This window comes from Dasypus novemcinctus, chromosome 2 (assembly GCF_030445035.2).
Source record: "Dasypus novemcinctus isolate mDasNov1 chromosome 2, mDasNov1.1.hap2, whole genome shotgun sequence".
In the NCBI taxonomy this organism is placed as follows: domain Eukaryota; kingdom Metazoa; phylum Chordata; class Mammalia; order Cingulata; family Dasypodidae; genus Dasypus; species Dasypus novemcinctus.
In genome coordinates this window covers 132450727-132470152 of record NC_080674.1, presented here as the reverse complement: position 1 = coordinate 132470152, position 19426 = coordinate 132450727, and the positions used below count along the sequence as shown (strand labels likewise).

Genomic DNA, 19426 nt, shown 5'->3' with positions numbered 1-19426 from the left:
ACAGATATGATGCAATTGCATCATCAACATGAGGCAAAAGTTAAGGTTAAGAGATTACAAATCATTTCTGAAAATGATAAATAGCCTATTTGGAAAAAATAGCAAAGGCTGTAAAGAAGTGATTTACAAGAATTAAAAAAAAATATATGAAATATATGTATCCTCACCAATGGTTGGAGAAATACATATCAAAATAAGGTATCTTTAGGACAACCACCACACCATGGAGCCTAGAGTGATTACAACTGAAAGTGGGAGGATGGCATCCAACATCCATGTGGAATCTGAGCCTCCTCTTGACATAGAGGTGCAATGGTCACAACCAATCCAATGTCCACATAGAAGAGGTGGCATTGGATTGGGAAAAGTGGACATGGTGGCTGATGGGTATGGGGAAAGGCAGGAAGAGATGAGAGGTGGAGGCGTCTTTGGGACATGGAGCTGCCCTGGATGGTGCTTCAGAGGCAATCACCGGACATTGTAAATCCTCACAGGGCCCACTGGATGGAATGGAGGAGAGTATGGGCCATGATGTGGACCATTGAGTATGAGGTGCAGAGGTGCCCAAAGATGTACTTACCAAATCCAATGGATGTGTCATGATGATGGGAACGAGTGTTGTTGGGGGGGGAGAAGGGGGGTGGGGGGGTGGGGTTGAATGGGACCTCACATATATATTTTTAATGTAATATTATTACAAAATCAATAAAAAAAAAAAACAAAAAAAACAAAACAAAACAAAAAAACAAAATAAGGTATCTTTTTTGTCCATGACATTGACAGAGAGTTTAAGCATTTATAGTATATAAGTAAAGGAGGAAAAAAAAACATTTTCTTATAATCTGTTGGTGGGGCTCTGATTGGTCAGAGTTTTTGGTGAGAAATTTGCTAACATCTATCAAAACTTATAATGTCCCTATAATTTGAATCCATGATTCTGCTTTTATTAATTTAGGAAACATCAGGATGGCTACAAAACATGTGATATGTGATAAAAAAATTTTCAGACTTTTTTTGCTTGTGAGGCCCATTTCTTAGCACAAACTGTGGATCAAGACTTGATATTTTTTAGTATAGCATTGCCAACATTTCATGGTAGCATGATATCAAATCCCCTAATTATGAGTTTTGCAACACAATTAATAAACAAAATCCATTCATTTATTCCAAAGTTTCTCTTAGCCCTTTAATTTTGAAACATCTATCATGAAAACTGTATTAGTCAACCAAATGGGTGCTGATGCATAGTACAGAAATCTGCTGGGTTGTATAAAGGGTATTTATTTGAGGTAGAAGCTTGCAGTCACAAGGCCATTAACAGAAAGTTACTGCTCTCACCAAAGTTTGTTGCCACATGTTGAAGCAGATGGCTGCCTGCCTCTGGAAGGGTTCAACCTTCCTCTTTCTCTTTGGTCCCAGCTTCTTCTGATCTCAGCTGTAGGCTGTCGTAAGGTTCATATCTCTTCCCAGGGCTCCTGTCGTTCAGGGCTCAGCTGCTCTACTCTTCCCACAAGGCCAGATGTAAACTATCAGGCAAACGGCTTGGCTCTCTCCCTGGAGCTCCAGCAACAAAAACTCAGCTCTCTCCTTTGCCGTGTCATTTTCTATGTGAGTGTTCACCCACCAAGGGGGCGGGGACTCAGTGTTCTACTGATGTTGTAGAATCAAAACCCTAATCGTAATTTAATCAAGTAAAAGTGAAACTTCTGAATTTAATACAATCAAAGATGTCATGCATAAAGGAATAAATCAGTTTACAAACATAATATTTCTTTTTGGAATTCATCAATAATATCAAACTGCCACATGAACCTGTTTGTCAATTCCCTCTTCTGCCCATGTTAACTGTTTTTATGAGCCATATCTCCACTGTAATCATTTTGTGATTTTAGTGTTCCTCCAATATCTCTGCAAGAAACTCCCCAGCTTGTACGAATTTTGTAGAATTGTGTTGAAAATCAATTTGTATTGATATTGCATAATATATATATATATATAAAATAAAAACACCCTTATACCACTGGTCATCTCTGGACTTTACCCAGGTGGTTGGTTGTTTTTTTTTTTAATCCCCCTGCCTTATGATGGCTCCCTCATCTGTCTGCTCATTGTCTGCTTGTCTTCTTTAGGAGACACTGGAAACTGAACCTGGGACCTCCTATATGGGAGGTGAGTGTCCAAGGACTTGAGCCACTTCCAATCCCTGCTGGTTGCGGCGGTTGTGGTATCTGCTAGTTGTGGAGGTTGTGGCATCTAACTGGTTGCGGTGTCTGCCTATTTTCTTTAGGAGTCACTGGGAACCAAACATAGAATCTCCCATGTAGGAGGCAGGTGCCCAATTGCTTGAGCCACATCTGCTCCCCAATATTGCATAATATTTTCAAACAACATATTCAAGTACAGCATCCAATATAACAGGGTGCAGACAACAAATATATGGTGGAAGAGAAAGATGCTAGTTATTGCATGGTGAGCAAAATTTGAAGGAGAAAAAGAATCAGGGGTGGGGGGTGGCTACTTTTAGAAGTGATCATTTAGTTGATAAAACATTTTTGTATCTCATTGGTTTTACTTCCTTACACAATTTAACTGGAATTTTGGGTAGCATAAAGATTATTAACTCAAAGATACAAATTACTGTGTTTATTTTAATAGTTCACAGTGGATGTAACCTTAATGTTCCTTGATAAGGTAGAGATTAATTACCTTTTGGCATATATAGCATGGAATACTTTTCATTTATTAATTTATTCATTCATCTGACAAATATTTATTGAGCCCTTATTAGTTTCTACACTCAAAACAGAAAGATTACCAGATCTAATGGAGTTTAAATCTATTGGAAGATGGTAGACACTAAACAAATTAACAAAGACATGCATAATATGTCAGATGTCAATAAGTGCTATGAAGTAGTATAAAAAGGATAGGGGATAGGGACTAATGAAACAAAAGATACTATTTTATGTATGGTGGTCAGTGAGAACTCTTGGGAAAGGTAACAATGGGGTGAGGGCATAAACCTATTTATATCTATGGGAAAAAAAATTCTAGGCAGAGGAAGAGTATGGTTCAGGTCCTTAAAGGAATGTTCTTGATATATATATAAATATATATATATTATATATATATATAATATATATATATATAATGTATTTTAGTTTGTTAAGAGCTGCCAAAAGCAATATAGCAGAAATAGGCTGGCTTTTACAATAGTCTTGCAAACTTACAGTTCTGAAACTGTGAACATTTCCAAATCAAAGCATCAGGTGATGCTCTCTCTACAAAGAGTGTTTTGCCCACCATACTGGACTCCTCTGTCAAATGGGAAGGCACACAGTGACATCTCCCTTCTCCTCTAGGTTTCATTGCTTTCAGCTTCCTGGTTTTCATGGCTTCCTCACTCAGCTTCCATGGGTTTCTCTCTGAGCTCTTGTGTTTCTGTATGTTCCTTTCCATATTCATTCCATTTATAAAGGACTCCAGTAAGAGGATTAAGATCCACTCTGGGCCATGTCTTACTGGAACTGAATCTGGAGCAGAGAGGGTATGTGCTCCACTCACCAAACTGGAGCCCAGAGCAAGGAAAGTCTTCTCAAAAAAGCCAAGAATCCAAAACAGCTCAGGACAGATAGAGTAGCTAAAGAGGTAGCTTCAGCAAAAGTCCAAGTACAACTTCAACAAGCTCAAAGAACTACAACATGATATAGGAGAAAGTTCTGCATTCCAAAACCTAACAGAAGGAATATGGAAGTGCTGAGAAGAATGGTAGAGTACAAGTGGCTTGGAGGAAAGGAAAGCAGTTGCTAGTGATACTAGACAATGTAGAACTGGGTAGGACTGTGATCATCTGTCCTTACTTTTGGCTTATCACAAAGAAGCCTAGATGGCGTGAGATACTTCAAAAGAAGGGGCAGCAGGCATGGATTGGATGTCCCTTCCCGAAGAAAAGATAATGGAATGCTTTCCAAATCTTAGATCAGCTCCAAGGAAAAGGAAAAAAGGTAGGAAGAGTTGAGATAATCTGGAATTGGCTCAGTGTAATCCAGAATTAAATACGTTTAAACCAGGAAGAGTATAGGAAAAATGCACACACAAACATAGCTTGAGAGAGAGAAAGAGAGAGAGACTATTTTGAATGATTGCTGAGAATCATTTTTGCATGGACATTTGGTTAAGTGACCACTGAATGATAGCAATTTGGATCTATTTATTGCAAACACAGATTTGAGAGTTTAATATTTACACTTTGCTATTCAGTTTATTGTTTTTTGTTGTTGTTATTGTTGTTGTTGTTTTTGCAGTTTTTGCATCATTGTATTCCAAGGGAGTATGTCTATTGTATTTGGGCAAATAAGTAGGCATCCACTATGTTTTCAAAGAAATTAATGTTATTACATGAAATAGCTTGGTTAACTAAAAACTGCTCGATTTTAAGTTCATTAAATTCTGATGTGTATATTTTAATGTAAAAGCAGTATCCTTATCATATACATGAAGAAATCTCATAAATTCCTTTCCTTTGTAGGTATCCAAACACTGTTGGTATTTTTCAATGTTTTCTGGTTATTGGTTGTTATATACTCACAAAAGCACTCATGTAGGGAAAAAAGCAATTTGTTTTGTAGTTTATGGGGAAAACATAAAGGGAAATGATGAGAATACATGGAAAAACATACTCAACTATGTTTGTATTGCAGTGTATGCAGATTGACATTTCAGATTGTGACAAGAGAAACAGGAAATAATTTCATTAGTCCTTTTCAACTATATGTTCCATAAATGACATATATATGTACCATAGAGTGACAATTTGGCAATGCATTAGTGTGGTTCCGTTTAGATGGACCCCTCTTTCTTGCTGTAATGGCATCAGTCAGAAACATTGTTGGATCTGTTCTCTACAGCTTAAACCAGGGCAAGATCCTACTGTGGTACAATGACCTTTTTTATTTCTTTCCTTACATTTTCATTAGTCTTTAAAATCTGTCTAATGACAGGTTTATGTCAGCTTCCATTGTCTTAAACTAACATTATTTTTCCAGAAGTTTCCAAACAGTTTAACAATTTGCCAGCTGTTGTTTTTCATTAAAAATGAAAGGTTATGTACATTGTTCAACTGACTGTCCAGGAGCAAAAAGAAACTATAGAATGGAAATTGCCAGTGTCCTAGCAATTTTACCTTAGTCTTTGCTTTCAGTGTGCAGATACAGGGTAAATAATCAGAGAAACTGGAGAGCAAGAAAGTAGTACTTCGGGGTATTTCCCAAGGTTATTTAGCAATCATTTTTCCTCTTGAAATACTTTATATTTTAATACTTGAAATCAATTTCTTTTATGATAGAAATGAACTCTTCCAGACTTCTTTTTCATAAACACACATGCATATGATTTTCCTCCTATTGAAACTTGCTAGTAACTTTATTCTCTGCTGACTCCAAATAATCATATTCTTCTAAGTTTAGAAGCAATTTATTCATCATGGTGGTAGTTGCTATCCAAGCCGAATTATTGGAAAAATCTATTAACTTGAGCAATGACTGTCTCTATATTGACTAATTCTGATGGAGCCACAAAATTATGTTATAATAGAACATAAAATGGATAAGGTGATATCCCCAATTCTCTAAGTTTAAGTTAAATGGAGGGAAAATGTTAGTATCTGCCAAACTATTTAGGTATTGCTTTAAGATTTGGAGAAAAGTAGCAAAATGACTCTTTTGAGTGGACAGATACTTTCCATCAGTTTGAAATTCCTATGACTGACACATAGTCATTGTACTCTCATCACTGGACAGATGCTAAATGCTCACATAAAGAGAATGAGTGTCTGTTCTGAGAAACAATATGGCCTATCTGTATTCATAAATGGAAGCTCAAGATGGAATACTCATAAAATACTAAGAATTCATGTTCAAATTGGAATTGATCAGATTTAATGCAAGGCTCAAAAACGCGTCAAAGAGAGAGTGGCTAAACAGATGGGAAAAGGGAGTTGCACATTTTTATCAAGTTATAAATATTCTTGTTTAGAGATTATTAAATCAGGGGAGTAGTACTTGTAGAGGCCTCTAAAAAGAACTAGACATTACCATTGAGTCAAGAAAAAAGAGCTAATAAATTTGGAGAATTGTCAAAAGGAAGGTGCGTAGATCTTTGATACCCTAGAACCAATAGAGTTTGTTTTTTACCTTCATCTTGCACTCTCAGTTACAACTGTGTTGACCTAATAATGTCCTCTCTTGTTCCTAGGATATACACCTGCCCCAGCAAGAAAGGAATGAGAGGAGGTTTGTTGTTTATCCAGTGATTTCTTCTCTTTCAAGGTCTTCTTGTTTTTGATTCCTATTTTGTGATTCTTATTACATTCAGTAACATTACGCATTTTAGAAACACTACCTTAGAAGAAGAGTGTAAGTGTTTACTGGTGCTTTAATCTGTTTGATTTGATAACAAAAGTCTTATACAATGAAGAAGATACACTTCAAAGCCTGTTAAATATTTTATGTACCTTTCTGACCATGGTACTTTGTCTGAAGTCCCTGCTGTGGTGGTTATAATATGTTGTGGATGAAGACATGAGCAATACTTAAGACTTGAAGCCTCTTAGGAAAGTCATCCACCTTTGAACTTCTTTGCTCAGGGCACAAATTATGAGATCATGGTGATATTAAATCACATTTCTTTTACTAACTTAGAGGCAGGAAGGGACAGATTTCTCCCTGGTCTTTTATAAAACATAAAAAGCAAGTAAGATTATTTTTAAAGAGAAAAAAGATTTGAGTAAATGTTTTGCAGATGTAACATTTTCTTAACCCTTATTGAAGGAGCACGAAATTCCTGGCACAACTTTCTTTAGAATATTGGTCATTGCTTATTAACAGTTTCTGTTCCTCTGAGAGCAGTATGTTGTTATAAAATGATGCCTCAGTCTCAAATGTCATAAAAAAACTTTTTATCCAAGAGTCTCTGATATGAACGCCATCATACACACACAAAAAATACACACACACAAACTTATTAACATACATTCTCCTCTTACCTTCTTTAAACAGAGGAAATGCAGGGATAAGGCAAGAATAGAAAAGAATGATATTTTTTATAGTGGTTGTAATGCTGGCTAGTTAATTTACTTACCCTACAATTTACGTCATAGTAATTCATACCCACAAAGTGATGCAAATTCCATAAGTGCTTAAAGATGTAAACATTTGCCTTTGTAAATTGATTTGTAAATGAAAGAAATAAACATTTGTTGGTTTCAAAATGTTCTAATGTCAGTTAAAGTGACTGTACATTCCAAAGGAAGAGACTAATCCCAGTGGATATCTGTAACTGATGCACAGAGCTCTAGGAAAGTTTAAGGATGCACTTAGTTTCCATATATTGCCCATAATTATTTCTCAATTTGTCACTTTTGGTCCCATGGGAAATTTGTTCTAGGGACATTGGGTAGAAAATATTTGTGTTTTTTTGGTGGCACCATTAAACTCCTCATATCGATGTATGTTTTATGTTGCATCTTTCTAAAAAAGTGAAATACTTAAAAAAGTTTTGATAATAACTTCGTTTTTCTATAGGAACATTTCTGTGAATTCCTGCTCTTACCTTAGCTCTCATTACTTTTCCTTATGCTTATGTTCTCAGATCATTTTTTGAATAATTTGTGAGACTTTTATGTGAACAAAACAATTCTCAGGTTTGAGTCCTGCCATATGAGCCTGTCATCACCAAATTTCTTTGGTGGAGAACTGGCTGATTCAATTTCACAGGTGAAGGCTGAAACTAGCCTAAATTAGTGTTTACAAATGACCAAATGGACAATGAGCAAAGAAACATAAAAATCACTACCAATATCTGAAATAATGATAGCTCCTATTTAATGAGCAGCTATTATGGGGCAAGTAGACTTCTAATTATGTTACATATACCATATAATCCCTTTCAGGGAGGGATTACTTACATTTTATATATAAGCAAATTAAGACTCAGCAAGGCTAAGTTACTTTCCCAAAGCCATCCATGTATTTAGTAACCAAGCCCCCCAATCCTATGATTTTTACATTAAACCAAATTGCAAATATTTCAGTGCTCATAGAATATTGAATATTGTTGATTCAGTAGCAGCATCTACATATGTGAGATTGTACATCCTATAGATACATGTTTAAGTAAATGTTCATTGGACAAATAAATGACATCAGTGTTGAAATGGTAGTAAAATGTGATTTGATACATGGTCTTTATGATACAGAAACTGTCCTGAAATAAAAGTGGCCAAAACATTAGTGAATGATTCATTTAACAAATGTTCATGGTCTATTTTTATTTGCATAGTATATATATTAACCAGAAGTTATGGTCCTTCTCCTTCACACAAGGCATAAAATAAGAAATACATATGTTATGAAATTAGCCATGGTTTTGTGGCAAGATCACTGATAAATATAAATGCACAGGACAGCAGGCAAAATAAAAACATGGTGGATGGAGACCATTAAGAAAGAACTTATAGATTCATTTGATTTAAGTTGAACCTTGAAAGATGAGAGAGTTAAGCAATAAAAGAATTAGGGAGATCATTCCAGGGAACCAGAATGGCATAACAAGTACTGAAATAAATATTGAGTGTGGCTGTGATATATTTTATGACAGTTGGCAACTATTCCTGTTCCTTCCTCTTATGGCAGGGTTAACACGTCTCTGCCCCGCGAATGTTAGGCTTGGCTGAGTGACTTATTTAGGCAATTGGAATATGAGCAGACTTGACATATGCCCCCCTTGAGCAAAAGTTTTAAATGTGAATGTGTAATTCAGTCTGACCTTTGGCTCTTCTCTGCAGGAATAGATACATCACATAACTGACCCAGACCTAGAGCAGAGCCTCAGAAGCGACAATTTATATGTAACTTGAGCGAGAAGTAAACCATTGTTGTTTTCAACCACAGAGAATTTCAAGTTGTACTTTATCCCGCATAGCCTATTAAATGCTGATGAATGAAATGGCCTTTGAGAGTTGCCTCTATGGAGTTCTGGCTGAAGAAGAAGGTTCATATTGTGGTCTAAAAGTTAAATAAAATCAAGAGGACTTTACGTTAAGGATTTGGACTTTATCTTATAAAACTTGGAATAGGTTGTCAATATTGATATCTACTCCTTTGATTAAAAAAAAGAAAGTTTCGATTCCTTGGTAGTAGCCTTGTTAATAAGGGGCATTATTTCTGACAGTTATCTAATAGAAGCGCTTCTCAAATATTTTTTGTTATGGCCAGAATTAATGGTTTAGTGACTAGAACCCATGACTTTACTTTTATATGCACCATCCACAAGACCCATCAGCCACTTCACATCTGGGTTGAAAGTGTGGATTTGCATGAACCCAGAATTCTCCCATTTAGAAAACAGAGAACTGTACCAACATATTATTGGGTTGGCATTTGTAATGGCTTTTCTTTGTTCCTATTAAATGACTGGTAGTACATATCACACATATTTAATCATTAGAAGTTTCCCTTTTTTGATTTAGGAATTATTTCTTTGAAAAGCCACTCTTTATATAATAAACTGAATGGATGTCAAAATTTATCTATGCTTATTACTTAAATTAAATACCCCTATATCAATGGAGTGACCAAGCCATTTGTTGTCTAAGGAGGGGCACTTTCAAGAACAAAATGGAACTGTGCTAATGCAATCATACCTTGGTACTCAACTGCTTTGAAACTCGTCAAATTTGGTACTCTAGGCATTTTGACATGAAAATTTGTCCTGGTATGTGTCTTTTGTTTGCTACTCAATGTGCAAGCTAGAACTCATCAGTATTGGTTGCCTTGTGACTCGCTACCCTTTCCAACCAAAACAAGCGGTCACACATTTGTCACACAGTAGCTCTTGCCTTGTGCACATCCCATTGCAGTCTTATCTTAGCTTCTGGGATCATTTTGTGTATTTTAATTTTTTTTTCTTTTCATGAGCCCTAAGAAAAAGCAATGAAAGCACTGAGCAGAAAAGAAGATTAGTTCACACCACCATTGAGACAAAAAAAGAAATAAAGGTAAATATGAAAGCAGTATTTACCTTACGGACTTGTTAAGGAGTACGGTATGCCTACAACAATGGTCTCCACCATTATTAAGAATAAAGAAGTGATAAAAAAGGCTGATGTTGCGAAAGGAGTTAAAGCAGCAACAAAGCAGCATTCCCAAACACTTGAGGAAGTTGAAAATCTGTTACTAATTTGGGTAAACAAGAAGCAGTTAGTGGGTGACAATGTATTGGAAGTCATGGTAAATGAAAAAGCGGAATGGTTGCATGTCAATCTTTTGAAAAACAAACCAGAACTGACTGATCAGAGTGTTGAAGTTTTTAAGGTAAGCCATGGCTTATTTGATAATTTTAAAGAGGACTGGCATGAATTTTGCATGAAAGAATCTGTGGCCAGATGTGACTCAGAGACTTTTAAAGGTTTGAGGCTGACCCAAGCCTGCAGGTAGAGAGGGAGCAGTTGTGCAGGATATTGTATCTTTGGGCCAATCCATGGGTCTGGAGGTCGATGCCACTGAAGTTGAGTTAGTGGAGGAACATCATGAAGCGCTCAGCACTGAGGAGCTGCAGAACTACAGAAGAAGCTGCAATAAGGGGTGACTAAAGAGGTTTCTTCAGGTAAGGAGGAAATAAGGGAGAATGTTCCCAGTTCCTTGATAAAAGAAATGTGTGCCAAATGGATAGGAGTTAAAAACTTTTTGGAGAAGTACCACCCAGACAAAGTTCTGACAAGCAGAAATGTGAATTTACTGAGTGATCAAACAATTTCACACTTTTGAGGAATTCTGAAAAGAAAACAGAAGCAGTCCTCATTAGATAAGTTATTAATGAGGTGACAAACAGTGTGCCAGAGCATATGGTGTTGCAAGTTGAAAAAAGGGAGAAAAGAGAAAGAACATTTGAAGTCCAAGTACCCAATGTCTTATTTGAGGGGGACTCTCCTTCCAAACAACACTCCATATAATCTCTCCTTCTTACCACTCTCCTCCCACCATCCCATTAGGCCATGGGCTTTTCTCAGTACAGGTAAAGTGAAGTTTTTATTTTATTTAACTAAGTATTTATTAATTTTTAGGTTTGTTTCTTATGTAAAGTAATGATATAAACCCTGTATTTTTACATATTGCCTTAAAAATGTGCATTGTCTTTGGTTTGGGAATTCATTAAATTTATTTGCATTATTCTTTTTTTTTTAGATACTAATTTATTTATTTATGTCTTTATTTCTCCACCTTCCCTCCATTGTCTGCTCTCTGTGTCCATTTGCTGTGTGTTCTTCTATGTCTGCTTGTATTCTCATTAGGCTGCTCTGGGAACTGATCCTAGGGCCTTCCACAGTGGGAGAGAGGCGATCATTCTCTTGCACCACCTCAGATCCTGGTCGACTGTGCCTCTTATTATCTCTCCTCTGGGTCTCTTTTTGTTGCATCATCTTGCTGTGCCAGCTCTCCATAAGGGCCAGCTTGCCACATGGGTCAGCTTTCCACATGGGCCAGCTTGCCTTCACCAGGAGGCTCCTGTCTACATTATTCTTTATGGGAAAAATTTGTTTGGTACTCATCATGTCTCCTGGAACCAATTATTGAGGAATACTGAGGTACCACCATAATTGTTTCTGTACAACAGAAATCAACTGAGTTTATTCTAGGCAAACTTAGATATATGATTGGCCAGTGAATGAAGGGACTGAACTATCGCATTTATCACTGCCCTCTCCTACTTTCTGGAAAGAATAAAAGGAAGGACAGTTCCCCTTTTCTATCAGTTACAGATCATGCACACATGCTTCTGTGTCTTCCTCACCACCCACCCATGCAACCAGCTCCTGAGAGAAGGAAGAGAAGGGTCAGCAGCTGCTGCACTCTGAATCTACCACCACATCCTAGCCTTTCTAAAATGGACCAAACATTCGACCATCAGAACCTACCAGGAGTGACAACTTCCTACCCACCCTCACCCTAGTCCCTGGGGAATTAGGTAGAGGTCATTTTCTCCCAACCCAAGATTCAAAGACCGTGGGAAGAAGGACTTAGCCAGGCCCATGTTTGTTAAATCTCAATCTCCATGTGATCCACAAGCCACTGTTTCTTCGAGTTTATGGGAAAATGAGAGATAGGGTTTGTGGGAGGGTATATATGAGAGGATGAGAAGGTTATTGAATTTTTTGTATAAAAAAGAACAAAAACTTACTTATTTTGTAGGGGCAATGTTTATTTTTTGTAAATAGCAAATCCTATCTTGAATATCATATTAAATCCTGTTTCAACTAAAAAAACAAAACAGAACAAAGAAAACCTCATCACAGCAGTACTTCACTAAACATGAAACAAATTATCTTCAGTGTGATAGGATGAATTAAGATGATTTTTCATTGTGTTTGGTTTTTTTTTAAAGCATGTGAAATACAAATTTTTTATTTTAAAGAATTTAAGCGTTTTCCCTAATGTTTCCTCCCTGTTTTCTCTAAAAGTGAAAAGTAGCCAAAACAGTGCTATTAGCAATTTAAGAAAGCTATCATTTAAAAAAAAAAGTTTGTGTCTTTAATTTGGCAAATGTTTCAAACTGGAATATTTGCAGTGAAATTAAAATTATTTAAGAAATTACACATGATACTGAGCTCTTTAAATTATGTAACTTTTTAAAAATAATAAACTTCATGTTTAAAAATGTATTGGACTACAGAAAAGTTACATCAAAAGTATAAGGAAGTCCCATATAATCCACCCCTCCCCCTGCCACATCTTCCCCTATTAATAGCATCTTACAATTGTGTGGTACATTTGTTGCAATTGGTGAAAAAATATTGAAGCATTGCTATCAGCCAAGGTCTATAGTTTACATTGTGGTTTACACTTAATCCAATGCCCTAAAAAAGTCCTATGTTCTGCCTATTTTTTTCCTCCCCATGCCCTGAGAACCTCTGGGAACCACTATCTTTATACCAATGTGTTACATGTACTTCCATTACTGCAGTGTTAATAAGTTTATTTTGTCCATGGTTGCACTCCCTGCTCAAGTTTGTTCATTCTTCAACCTTGAGGGTTTTTGGATGGTGATGCCTGCTCTGCCTCAGATAGATAGGGGGCTTAGATCTTATGGAGTAGATGGGAGGAACTGTTTTGCTTGCAGTTGTAGATATTCTGTGTTTTGGGGATGAGGGTTGTCCATCATCATCATTTTGTTAGTTTTCCTTGGCAAGTCCAATGTACTGGAGAGTAGGTATTGGGCGCAACTCTGCTGAGATTCAGGGCTTGACTGGCATATGAACAGACCAAAGATTTAAGTCTCTGAGATATATATTTAATGGGTATAGTGTTAATTATAGGTACAAATAAAAGGGGCAGAAGAATCATGTGTAGGGAAATTTTAAATGAGTTTAACTCTGTTACATTGAGAAAATAGGTTGTCAAATATACTAGGGTAAGGTCCACTAACAGGGTACTGATTTCAAGGGGCTAAGTGCCTTGCCTATAATGTCAGATGGTTGGAGAGCTGTCAGGAACACCCCTATTTGAGGCTTTGTTCACAGTGGTCATTAGTGAGATCTGAGACCTGCATAAGTGTAACCTCTGGAAAGACCTCCAGACTTATTTAGCAATCTCTTAACTGTAAAAACTCCTTTGTATAAGATGTTTCCCACTTTTTTTTTTTTTTTTTAAAGATTTATTTATTTATTTAATTTCCCCCCCTTCCCTGGTTGTCTGTTCTTGGTGTCTATTTGCTGCGTCTTGTTTCTTTGTCCCCTTCTGTTGTCGTCAGCGGCACGGGAAGTGTGGGCGGTGCCATTCCTGGGCAGGCTGCTCTTTCTTTTCACGCTGGGCGGCTCTCCTTATGGGGTGCACTCCTTGCGCGTGGGGCTCCCCCACACGGGGGACACCCTTGCGTGGCACGGCACTCCTTGCGTGCATCAGCGCTGTGCATGGCCAGCTCCACACGGGTCAAGAAGGCCCGGGGTTTGAACCGCGGACCTCCCATATGGTAGACGGACGCCCTAACCACTGGGCCAAAGTCCGTTTCCCTGTTTCCCACTTTTGTTCAAGGTCTTTTTCCAAATGCATCTCTGGTTGGTGCTTGGTATTCATTCCTTGGTGCCAGGGAGGCTTATTTCTAGGAGTCATGTCCCATACCACAGGGAAGGTAGTACATTTATTTGCTGAGTTTGGCTTAGAGAGAGGCCACATTTGAGAAACAAGTATCTTTTCTGGAGGTCACTCTTAGGAAATAGTTATTATAAGGCTAAGTATCAATTTTACAAGAATAAGGATCATAGTTACCTGCATTAATATTGAGGGCTTGGTATATTGGTCAGTTTTCTTTTATTAGGCACTGCCTATGTACTCAAGAGATTCCTGTCCCTCTATTTGAGATTGTAGCAGGACTCCCCAGGGTAGAAATTTACTATTTTGTTGTGTATTGTGTCTACCCACTGAAATAACACCCTATGACAAGATGAACACATTCATAGTCCATAGACGCATGTCCCAGGTGCTTGCCTCAGTCTCATGGACAGCCAACCCACCCCCTAACCCTGTTTACCCTCACACTCCAGCACCATCACCCCCACCCACTGTCAAACCACTCCCTTCCATCTTATCATAGGTTCTGCCCAGATTGAGAATCAGTTCACCACTCTCTATTCCCTTTTTATCTCCTGATAACCTATCTTCCAGACTATCTCTGTGAGTCTGCTCAATATGCCTAGGTCATAGCAGTGAGGTCAGGCAATATTTGTCCTTTAGTGACTGGCTTACTTCACTCAACATAAGGTCTTCAGATACATCCCATTTTGTCATGTTTGTCAATGCTTCATTCCTTTTTACAGTGGAGTAATATTCCATTCTATGTGTATACCACATTTTGTTTATCATCAGTCGGTGGCCACTTGGCAAATAGCTTCCAGTTTTTGGCAATAGTGAATAATGCTGCCATGCTCATTAGTGTGCATATATCTGTTTGTGTTGCTGCTTTCAATTCTTCTGGGTGTATATCTAGTAGTGGGATTGATGATCATATGGCAATTCTATAGTTAGTTTCTGATTGAATCACCATACCATCTTCCATAATGGCTACATCATTCTACATTTCCACAAGCAGTGAATAAGTGTTCCCATTCCTCCATATCCTCTCCAACACTTGTAGTTTGCTGTTTTTTTTTTTTAAATAGCAACCTGTCTAATAGGTATGAGATGATCTAATTGTAGTTTTGATTTGCATTTCCCAAATAGCTAGGGATGTTCAGCATCTTTTCATGTGCTCTTTAGCCAATTGTATTTTTTCATTGGAAAAGTGTCTATTCAAATCTCTTGCCCATTTTTAAATGGGTTGTTTGTCTTTTTTTTTTTGAGATGTAGGATTTTTTATATATGCTGGATATTAGACACTTATCAGACAAGTGGTTCTCAAATATTTTCTCCCATTGTGTAGGCTGCCTTTAAACTTGTCATTTTAAGGTCTTAGCACAATTCCTAGCACAGAGTAAAGGTTGAAAAATATTTGTTGAATCTATGAAGGAATTAAGAGGTAAATATATTCCATGTGAAATATGCCATTTAGGTTAAGAAATCAAGACTATGTTGAGGCCTATCTAGGATAGTAATGGAAACTTCTTGGAGATAAATAGATATGACCTTGAATATTGGGAATAATTTGAATAAATAGGAAGTTGAAAAAGGCATAGAAATAATGTGAATAAATATTGGGTAGTCAATAAAAATATATGTTAATGCACACTGAGAAAGTTATTTAGAAAGGATGATTTCCTTTCCTGGAATAGCAATAATCTATTGTTTATATAAATGGAATTATCTGAATGTCATGAAAAGGAAAGTATTTATATTTGTATATTCCCACTTTTATATTATCATCAGGAATTTCTATTTAAAAATACTTTAGTAATTGCTTGAATTGAATAATCTTCTTTTTCTCATAAGAGAAAACTAATACTATTTGATTAGGTTAGGAGGTGGATACCAGAATCATGAAAAAATATAAATTCTAAGTTTATCCTTTAAAGAACAAACATACACAAAGAAAGCATTAGAAATGAAGGCATATAGTAATAGACAATCTTAATGCAATAAAAAGATAAGCATTTAGGAAAATATGTTCACAGTTCTAAGATCAAACTTACTTTCCATACCAATTAAGTATAAACTAGCTAAAATTCCTCTTTAAAAAAAGTGTTGCTTGAAAACTAAAAGATACACATATACATACACAGAAATATGTACAAATATATATGCATAGATATATATATACACAGATACATACATACTTAGGTGACATTAAAATAAAAAAGGCAAAGATCTTAAGAATATTTAAATTTTTAAAAACAAGAATCACGTTAAAATTAACAACAAATTTGAAAAATAAGGCAAATAACATTATTGAAAAGAAAATGACCTAATAACAAAGGGTGTGCCAAAATAACACCTCCTTCAATCCAATAAAATAAGTGAACAAAAAGTTAAGTATATATAGAGAAAACATTAATAATATAATCAACATAGTAGATCTAATTGGTATACACTGAACACTCTCTTAAAATCATTCTTTTTTTTTTTTTTTAATTTTTTTATTTTTTATTGACTTTGTAATAATATTACATTAAAAATATATATGTGAGGTCCCATTCAACCCCACCCCCCCACCCCCCCCCCTCCCCCCCCCAACAACACTCGTTCCCATCATCATGACACATCCATTGGATTTGGTAAGTACATCTTTGGGCACCTCTGCACCTCATATACATTGGTTCACATCATGGCCCATACTCTCCTCTATTCCATCATGTAGGCCCTGTGAGGATTTACAATGTCCGGTGATTACCTCTGAAGCACCATCCAGGGCAGCTCCATGTCCCGAAGACGCCTCCACCTCTCATCTCTTCCTGCCTTTCCCCATACCCTTTGTCCATTATGTCCACTTTTCCCAATCCAATGCCACCTCTTCTATGTGGACACTGGATTGGTTGTGTCCATTGCACCTTTATGTCAAGAGGAGGCTCAGATTCCACCTGGATGCTGGATGCAATCCTCCCATTTTCAGTTGTAATCACTCTAGGCTCCATGGTGTGGTGGTTGTCCTTCTTCACCTCCATCTTAGCTGAGTGTGGTAAGTCCAATAAATCAGATTGTAGGTGCTGGAGTCTGTTGAGGCTCAGGATCTGGCTATCACATTGTCAGTCCAGAGATTCAAATCCCCTAAATATATCTTAAACCCCAACATTAACTGCACCTCCAGCACATTAGCATGAAAGTCTTATGAAGGGAGATCCCATCTGAGTCCAGATTCATCACACATAAACACCATTTCCAAAGAGGGGCCATCTGCCCTGGTAGTTAACCCCATCGGCCATGACCATAACTCCCATGGGTCTCTTTAGCCCTCAAAGGAACCAATATCTGGGGGTTGTATCTGCTTTATCTGTCTCTCTGACTCTGCTCAGTTGTGCATGAGGGCAAACCTTCTGCCAGCCTCCAGACTCTTTTTTAGAAACTCGTAGCCATATAAACTCATTTCTCCTTTCCATTTCCCCCTTACTTTAGGTCAAACAGCATTTTAAAGTCATGGTATTTTATGTAGACATGGATATTCTGCTGATCCGCATTAAAATCATTCTTTTAAATATTCATAAATAATTTTTAAAAATAATGTTTTTGTTCTTTCCATTTATCATGGTATGTAGAAAGCACCAGTAAATTCCCACAGTAGACAAAGCAACCAATATCTGTTAATCACAATGAAATAAAACTGTAAATTGATGAATATATTAGTTATATATTGCTACATAACAATATTCATATAAACTTCCTAGCTTAAAACATTACACATTTATTATCTCATGGTTTCTGTAGGTCAGGAGTTCAAATAGAGCTCAGCTGGGTCCTCTGCAATGTTGCAAACATGTGGTTGGTGTGGACTGCCGTGTTATATGAGTTACATTCCTAATATATATCTTACTAAAATAGGATTAGAAAAGACCAAGAAAAAATAGCAGATTTTATCCTAAATGATCAAAAACAAAAAATATTTTACATTAATATCAGGAAGTAGACAGGGATTTCCACTATCATCATTATTTTTAATATGGCAAAAATCTAGTGAATGCAATAAGAAAATAAAATATAATACAGAGCATAAGATATAAATTGCTTTATTGAAGACATGTTACTACATCTCAGAAATGGAAACAATTTTGTGGAGATTTTAGCATTAATTAAAAAGTACAGTAAAGTGCCTGGTTATAAGATAAATATACAAATACCAATATTTATTTTCTATTCTCTCAACACAACTATGAAATAAAATGTTATACACACAATAATACCATAATATGACATTGATTATATTAAATTTAAGTAAGAGATTTGAGGAAACTTTATGACTAAGTCTATGGCATGTTTTGAAGTAACTCTCCCAAAAGTAGTCCTTAAGTTTAAGGTAATTCTTATCAGACCCCTAATCAGAATTTTTTGTAGCCAAATACTGTTATTATATATATATCAAATAATATATGTTCAAGAAGAGCTAACAAATATATGAAAAGAACAGGAGGAGGAAATTGCCATAACTAGGCTTAGAATATATTCTAGGGCCTTAGAAAGAAAATAAATGCAATATTGAAAAAGGAATAGATAAATGTGCAAAACTAAGTAGATAATTAAAACATAAATACCAATATAATAGAATTAAAATATTAAAAAGTTGCAGTAAGTAAAAATAAATAAAATTAATGTTTTAAAATATTTTTTTCTTTTATTAGAGAAGTTGTGGATTTGCAAACAATCATGCATAAAGTACAGGATTCTCATAAACCATCCCACCACCAACACCTTACATTGGTGTGGAACATTTGTTACAATTGATGATAGAAGATTTTAGTAATTGTGCTATTAATTAAACTCCATGGTTTAACTTAGGGTTCCCTGTTTGTGTAGTGTAGTTCCATGAATTAAAAAATAAAAATTTATTCCATTGCCATATGTACAATTTATCTTTGCCCCTTTTAATCATATTCAGATATATATTTTAGTACTGTTAATTGCATTCACAATTTTAGGCTACCATTATAAATGTTCTACTACATAAGTTTATATGAATGAGCATGCTTGTGGCATCATTGTTTATAAAGGTAATAAGCCTGAAATAAAGTAAATGTTTACAAGAGAAAAATTATTGAATATAATTCATATAAATATAGACTTATATAAAGATAAATATACATTACAACTAGTCCATTAAACTTACAGGAATTGCCTTGAGTTACAATTGAATGAGAAAAGCAAAACATAGACATCAATATATTTAAAATATTTATATTTTTAAAATCAAACATGAAAAAACATATATAAAATATGTACATATATATATACATACACAT

The 19426-nt window shown here is 36.0% G+C and overlaps 1 long non-coding RNA gene across 1 annotated transcript in view; it reads left to right on the top strand.

Moving 5' to 3' along the window:
• The window catches only part of LOC131280162 (uncharacterized), a 92934-nt gene extending 83856 nt beyond the window's left edge, over nucleotides 1-9078 (top strand). Inside the window, exons 3-4 of the long non-coding RNA XR_009187756.1 lie at nucleotides 6253-6290; nucleotides 8843-9078. This is a non-coding gene — a long non-coding RNA (uncharacterized lncRNA). The remainder of the gene's footprint in view (nucleotides 1-6252; nucleotides 6291-8842) is intronic.
• The last annotated feature ends 10348 nt before the right edge of the window (nucleotides 9079-19426 follow it).